This window comes from Bufo bufo, chromosome 3, assembly GCF_905171765.1.
Source record: "Bufo bufo chromosome 3, aBufBuf1.1, whole genome shotgun sequence".
In the NCBI taxonomy this organism is placed as follows: domain Eukaryota; kingdom Metazoa; phylum Chordata; class Amphibia; order Anura; family Bufonidae; genus Bufo; species Bufo bufo.
In genome coordinates this window covers 183,101,326-183,109,075 of record NC_053391.1, presented here as the reverse complement: position 1 = coordinate 183,109,075, position 7,750 = coordinate 183,101,326, and positions in this window count along the sequence as shown.

Sequence of the window (7,750 nt, the reverse complement as noted above, 5' to 3'; positions counted from 1 at the left end):
TCTAATATACCTGCTACCTGGTCCTCTGGTGGTCCCCTTTGTTTGGATCGACCACCAGAGGACACAGGTAGCTCAGTAAAGTCCCACCAAGCACCACTACACTACACTACACCCCCCCCGTCACTTATTAACCCCTTATTAGCCCCTGATCACCCCATATAGACTCCCTGATCACCCCCCTGTCATTGATTACACCCCTGTCATTGATCAACCCCCTGTAAAGCTCCATTCAGATGTCCGCATGATTTTTACGGATCCACTGATAGATGGATCGGATCCGCAAAACGCATCCGGACGTCTGAATGAAGCCTTACAGGGGCGTGATCAATGACTGTGGTTATCACCCCATATAGACTCCCTGATCACCCCCCTGTCATTGATTACACCCCTGTCATTGATCAACCCCCTGTAAAGCTCCATTCAGATGTCCGCATGATTTTTACGGATGCACTGATAGATGGATCGGATCCGCAAAACGCATCTGGACGTCTGAATGAAGCCTTACAGGGGCATGATCAATGACTGTGGTTATCACCCCATATAGACTCCCTGATCACCCCCCTGTCATTGATTACACCCCTGTCATTGATCAACCCCCTGTAAAGCTCCATTCAGATGTCCGCATGATTTTTACGGATGCACTGATAGATGGATCGGATCCGCAAAACGCATCCGGACGTCTGAATGAAGCCTTACAGGGGCATGATCAATGACTGTGGTTATCACCCCATATAGACTCCCTGATCACCCCCCTGTCATTGATCACCCCCCCTGTCATTGATTACCCCCCTGTAAAGCTCCATTCAGATGTCCGCATGATTTTTACGGATGCACTGATAGATGGATCGGATCCGCAAAACGCATACGGACGTCTGAATGAAGCCTTACAGGGGCGTGATCAATGACTGTGGTTATCACCCCATATAGACTCCCTGATCACCCCCCTGTCATTGATTACCCCCCTGTCATTGATCAACCCCCTGTAAAGCTCCATTCAGATGTCCGCATGATTTTTACGGATCCACTGATAGATGGATCGGATCCGCAAAACGCATCCGGACGTCTGAATGAAGCCTTACAGGGGCGTGATCAATGACTGTGGTTATCACCCCATATAGACTCCCTGATCACACCCCTGTCATTGATCAACCCCCTGTAAAGCTCCATTCAGATGTCCGCATGATTTTTACGGATGCACTGATAGATGGATCGGATCCGCAAAACGCATCCGGACGTCTGAATGAAGCCTTACAGGGGCATGATCAATGACTGTGGTTATCACCCCATATAGACTCCCTGATCACCCCCCTGTCATTGATCACCCCCCCTGTCATTGATTACCCCCCTGTAAAGCTCCATTCAGATGTCCGCATGATTTTTACGGATGCACTGATAGATGGATAGGATCTGCAAAACGCATACGGACGTCTGAATGAAGCCTTACAGGGGCATGATCAATGACTGTGGTTATCACCCCATATAGACTCCCTGATCACCCCCCTGTCATTGATTACACCCCTGTCATTGATCAACCCCCTGTAAAGCTCCATTCAGATGTCCGCATGATTTTTACGGATGCACTGATAGATGGATCGGATCCGCAAAACGCATCCGGACGTCTGAATGAAGCCTTACAGGGGCATGATCAATGACTGCGGTTATCACCCCATATAGACTCCCTGATCACCCCCCTGTCATTGATCACCCCCCTGTAAAGCTCCACTCAGATGTCCGCATGATTTTTACGGATGCACTGATAGATGGATCGGATCCGCAAAACGCATACGGACGTCTGAATGAAGCCTTACACGGGCGTGATCAATGACTGTGGTTATCACCCCATATAAACTCCCTGATCACCCCCCTGTCATTGATCACCCCCCCCTGTCATTGATCACCCCCCTGTCATTGATCACCCCCCTGTCATTGATCACTCCCCCTGTCATTGATCACCCCCCTGTCATTGATCACCCCCCTGTCATTGATCACTCCCCCTGTCATTGATCACTCCCCCTGTCATTGATCACTCCCCCTGTCATTGATCACCCCCCTGTCATTGATCACCCCTCTGTAAGGCTCCATTCAGACATTTTTTTGGCCCAAGTTAGCGGAATTTTTTTTTTTTTTTCTTACAAAGTCTCATATTCCACTAACTTGTGTCAAAAAATAAAATCTCACATGAACTCACCATACCCCTCACGGAATCCAAATGCGTAAAATTTTTTAGACATTTATATTCCAGACTTCTTCTCACGCTTTAGGGCCCCTAGAATGCCAGGGCAGTATAAATACCCCACATGTGACCCCATTTCGGAAAGAAGACACCCCCAGGTATTCCGTGAGGGGCATATTGAGTCCATGAAAGATTGAAATTTTTGTCCCAAGTTAGCGGAACGGGAGACTTTGTGAGAAAAAAAATAAAAAATATCAATTTCCGCTAACTTGTGCCAAAAAAAAAAAATTTCTATGAACTCGCCATGCCCCTCATTGAATACCTTGGGGTGTCTTCTTTCCAAAATGGGGTCACATGTGGGGTATTTATACTGCCCTGGCATTCTAGGGGCCCCAAAGCGTGAGAAGAAGTCTGGTATCCAAATGTCTAAAAATGCCCTCCTAAAATGAATTTGGGCCCCTTTGCGCATCTAGGCTGCAAAAAAGTGTCACACATGTGGTATCGCCGTACTCAGGAGAAGTTGGGGAATGTGTTTTGGGGTGTCATTTTACATATACCCATGCTGGGTGAGATAAATATCTTGGTCAAATGCCAACTTTGTATAAAAAAATGGGAAAAGTTGTCTTTTGCCAAGATATTTCTCTCACCCAGCATGGGTATATGTAAAAAGACACCCCAAAACACATTCCCCAACGTCTCCTGAATACGGCGATACCACATGTGTGACACTTTTTTGCAGCCTAGGTGGGTAAAGGGGCCCACATTCCAAAGAGCACCTTTCGGATTTCACTGGTCATTTACCTACTTACCACACATTAGGGCCCCTGGAAAATGCCAGGGCAGTATAACTACCCCACAAGTGACCCCATTTTGGAAAGAAGACACCCCAAGGTATTCCGTGAGGGGCATGGCGAGTTCCTAGAATTTTTTATTTTTTGTCACAAGTTAGTGGAAAATGATGATTTTTTTTTTTTTTTTTTCATACAAAGTCTCATATTCCACTAACTTGTGACAAAAAATAAAAACTTCCATGAACTCACTATGCCCATCAGCGAATACCTTGGGGTCTCTTCTTTCTAAAATGGGGTCACTTATGCAGTATAACTACCCCACAAGTGACCCCATTTTGGAAAGAAGAGACCCCAAGGTATTCGCTGATGGGCATAGTGAGTTCATGGAAGTTTTTATTTTTTGTCACAAGTTAGTGGAATATGAGACTTTGTATGAAAAAAAAAAAAAAAAAAAAAATCATCATTTTCCACTAACTTGTGACAAAAAATAAAAAATTCTAGGAACTCGCCATGCCCCTCACGGAATACCTTGGGGTGTCTTCTTTCCAAAATGGGGTCACTTGTGGGGTAGTTATACTGCCCTGGCATTCTAGGGTCCCAAATGTGTGGTAAGGAGTTTGAAATCAAATTCTGTAAAAAATGACCTGTGAAATCCGAAAGGTGCTCTTTGGAATATGGGCCCCTTTGCCCACCTAGGCTGCAAAAAAGTGTCACACATCTGGTATCTCCGTACTCAGGAGAAGGTGGGGAATGCGTTTTGGGGTGTCTTTTTACATATACCCATGCTGGGTGAGAGAAATATCTTGGTCAAATGCCAACTTTGTATAAAAAAATGGGAAAAGTTGTCTTTTGCCAAGATATTTCTCTCACCCAGCATGGGTATATGTAAAATGACACCCCAAAACACATTCCCCAACTTCTACTGAGTACGGAGATACCAGATGTGTGACACTTTTTTGCAGCCTAGGTGGGCAAAGGGGCCCATATTCCAAAGAGCACCTTTCGGATTTCACAGGTCATTTTTTTACAGAATTTGATTTCAAACTCCTTACCACACATTTGGGCCCCTAGAATGCCAGGGCAGTATAACTACCCCACAAGTGACCCCATTTTGGAAAGAAGAGACCCCAAGGTATTCGCTGATGGGCATAGTGAGTTCATAGAACTTTTTATTTTTTGTCACAAGTTAGTGGAATATGAGACTTTGTAAGAAAAAAAAAAAATCATCATTTTCCGCTAACTTGTGACAAAAAATAAAAAGTTTGATGAACTCACTATGCCCATCAGCGAATACCTTAGGGTGTGTACTTTCCGAAATGGGGTCATTTGTGGGGTGTTTGTACTGTCTGGCCATTGTAGAACCTCAGGAAACATGACAGGTGCTCAGAAAGTCAGAGCTGCTTCAAAAAGCGGAAATTCATATTTTTGTACCATAGTTTGTAAACGCTATAACTTTTACCCAAACCATTTTTTTTTTTACCCAAACATTTTTTTTTTATCAAAGACATGTAGAACAATAAATTTAGAGAAAAATTTATATATGGATGTCGTTTTTTTTGCAAAATTTTACAACTGAAAGTGAAAAATGTCATTTTTTTGCTAAAAAATCGTTAAATTTCGATTAATAACAAAAAAGTAAAAATGTCAGCAGCAATGAAATACCACCAAATGAAAGCTCTATTAGTGAGAAGAAAAGGAGGTAAAATTCATTTGGGTGGTAAGTTGCATGACCGAGCAATAAACGGTGAAAGTAGTGTAGGTCAGAAGTGTAAAAAGTGGCCTGGTCTTTCAGGGTGTTTAAGCACTGGGGGCTGAGGTGGTTAAACCACTCACAGGCTATATTGGAATGGATGTTCTACTCTTACAAAGGTATCTAAATTTACAGTCTGGAAATATAATTATCCCCAGATTACGGAAAAAAAGACGTTTCCGAAGCAGATTTTCGTTATATTCCACACCGGTTGATAATTTTCCGCAAACCTTTCGATTAAATGAAGAAGCTTTTTTGGAACTCTATGAAAAAATAAAACCAATCATAAACAACACAACTAATAGATCCCAAGTAGGGATGAGCGAACCCGAACTGTATAGTTCGGGTTCGTACCGAATTTTGGGGTGTCCGTGACACGGACCCGAACCCGAACATTTTCGTAAAAGTCCGGGTTCGGGTTCGGTGTTCGGCGCTTTCTTGGCGCTTTTTGAAAGGCTGCAAAGCAGCCAATCGACAAGCGTCATACTACTTGCACCAAGAGGCCATCACAGCCTTGCCTACTATTGGCATGGCTGTGATTGGCCAGTGCAGCATGTGACCCAGCCTCTATTTAAGCTGGAGTCACGTAGCGCCGCACGTCACTCTGCTATGATCAGTATAGGGAGAGGTTGCAGCTGCGACGTTAGGGCGAGATTAGGCAGATTAACTCCTCCAAAAGACTTCATTCTGTGATCGATCTGCAGCTGTGGATCATTGAAGTGCTATTATTGACTTGCTCACTTTTTTGAGGCTGCCCAGAGCGTTTTTAGATCACTTTTTTTCTGGGGTGATCGGCGGCCATTTTGTGACTTGTGGTGCGCCAGCACGAGCTATCACCAAATGTATTTAACCATCGATAGTGTGGTTATTTTGTGCTATATCCTACATCAGCTGAAGGCTGAGCCTGTGTCACCGAAGTGCATTTAACCATCAACAGTCTGGTTATTTTTTGGCCATATACTACATCAGCTGCAGGCTGAGCCTGTGTCACCGAAGTGCATTTAACCATCAACAGTCTGGTTATTTTTTGGCCATATATTACATCAGGGGCAAGTTGAGCCTGTCACCCAGCGCCTAAAAAATAGACCTGACATTTCTATTTAACCAAATCTGCACAGTTTTAGCTGGTCAAGTTATTTGTAGTGACCGTCAAAGCAGACTTTTTGTTCTGGGTTGAAAAAGCATTCCCAAATTTGCCATTCTGAAAATAACTAGTTTTTGGTATTTCAGGCCTACTTGAAATCTATCCCAAAAAGAAAATCTTACATTGAAGTTATTGATAGTATCATTCAGAAAAACCTAAGACACACGCTAGCGTGCTGATAGAAGAGTCATTCTGTGATTAAACCTATAACTGTCACACAGCGCAAAATAAAACAGGTCTCACATCTCTATTCAACCAAATCTGCACAGTTTTAGCTGGTCAAGTTATTTGTAGTGACCGTCAAAGCAGACTTTTTGTTCTGGGTTGAAAAAGCATTCCCAAATTTGCCATTCTGAAAATAACTAGTTTGTGGTATTTCAGGCCTACTTGAAATCTATCCCAAAAAGAAAATCTTACATTGAAGTTATTGATAGTATCATTCAGAAAAACCTAAGACACACGCTAGCGTGCTGATAGAAGTGTCATTCTGTGATTAAACCTATAACTGTCACACAGCGCAAAAAAAAACAGGTCTCACATCTCTATTCAACCAAATCTGCACAGTTTTAGCTGGTCAAGTTATTTGTAGTGACCGTCAAAGCAGACTTTTTGTTCTGGGTTGAAAAAGCATTCCCAAATTTGCCATTCTGAAAATAACTAGTTTGTGGCATTTCAGGCCTACTTGAAATCTATCCCAAAAAGAAAATCTTACATTGAAGTTATTGATAGTATCATTCAGAAAAACCTAAGACACACGCTAGCGTGCTGATAGAAGTGTCATTCTGTGATTAAACCTATAACTGTCACACAGCGCAAAAAAAAACAGGTCTCACATCTCTATTCAACCAAATCTGCACAGTTTTAGCTGGTCAAGTTATTTGTAGTGACCGTCAAAGCAGACTTTTTGTTCTGGGTTGAAAAAGCATTCCCAAATTTGCCATTCTGAAAATAACTAGTTTGTGGTATTTCAGGCCTACTTGAAATCTAACCCAAAAAGAAAATCTTACATTGAAGTTATTGATAGTATCATTCAGAAAAACCTAAGACACACGCTAGCATGCTGATAGAAGTGTCATTCTGTGATTAAACCTATAACTGTCACACAGCGCAAAAAAAAAACAGGTCTCACATCTCTATTCAACCAAATCTGCACAGTTTTAGCTGGTCAAGTTATTTGTAGTGACCGTAAAAGCAGACTTTTTGTTCTGGGTTGAAAAAGCATTCCCAAATTTGCCATTCTGAAAATAACTAGTTTGTGGTATTTCAGGCCTACTTGAAATCTATCCCAAAAAGAAAATCTTACATTGAAGTTATTGATAGTATCATTCAGAAAAACCTAAGACACACGCTAGCGTGCTGATAGAAGTGTCATTCTGTGATTAAACCTATAACTGTCACACAGCGCAAAAAAAAAACAGGTCTCACATCTCTATTCAACCAAATCTGCACAGTTTTAGCTGGTCAAGTTATTTGTAGTGACCGTCAAAGCAGACTTTTTGTTCTGGGTTGAAAAAGCATTCCCAAATTTGCCATTCTGAAAATAACTAGTTTGTGGTATTTCAGGCCTACTTGAAATCTATCCCAAAAAGAAAATCTTACATTGAAGTTATTAATAGTATCATTCAGAAAAACCTAAGACACACGCTAGCGTGCTGATAGAAGTGTCATTCTGTGACTAAACCTATAACTGTCACACAGCGCAAAAAAAAAACAGGTCTCACATCTCTATTCAACCAAATCTGCACAGTTTTAGCTGGTCAAGTTATTTGTAGTGACCGTCAAAGCAGACTTTTTGTTCTGGGTTGAAAAAGCATTCCCAAATTTGCCATTCTGAAAATAACTAGTTTGTGGTATTTCAGGCCTACTTGAAATCTATCCCAAAAAGAAAATCT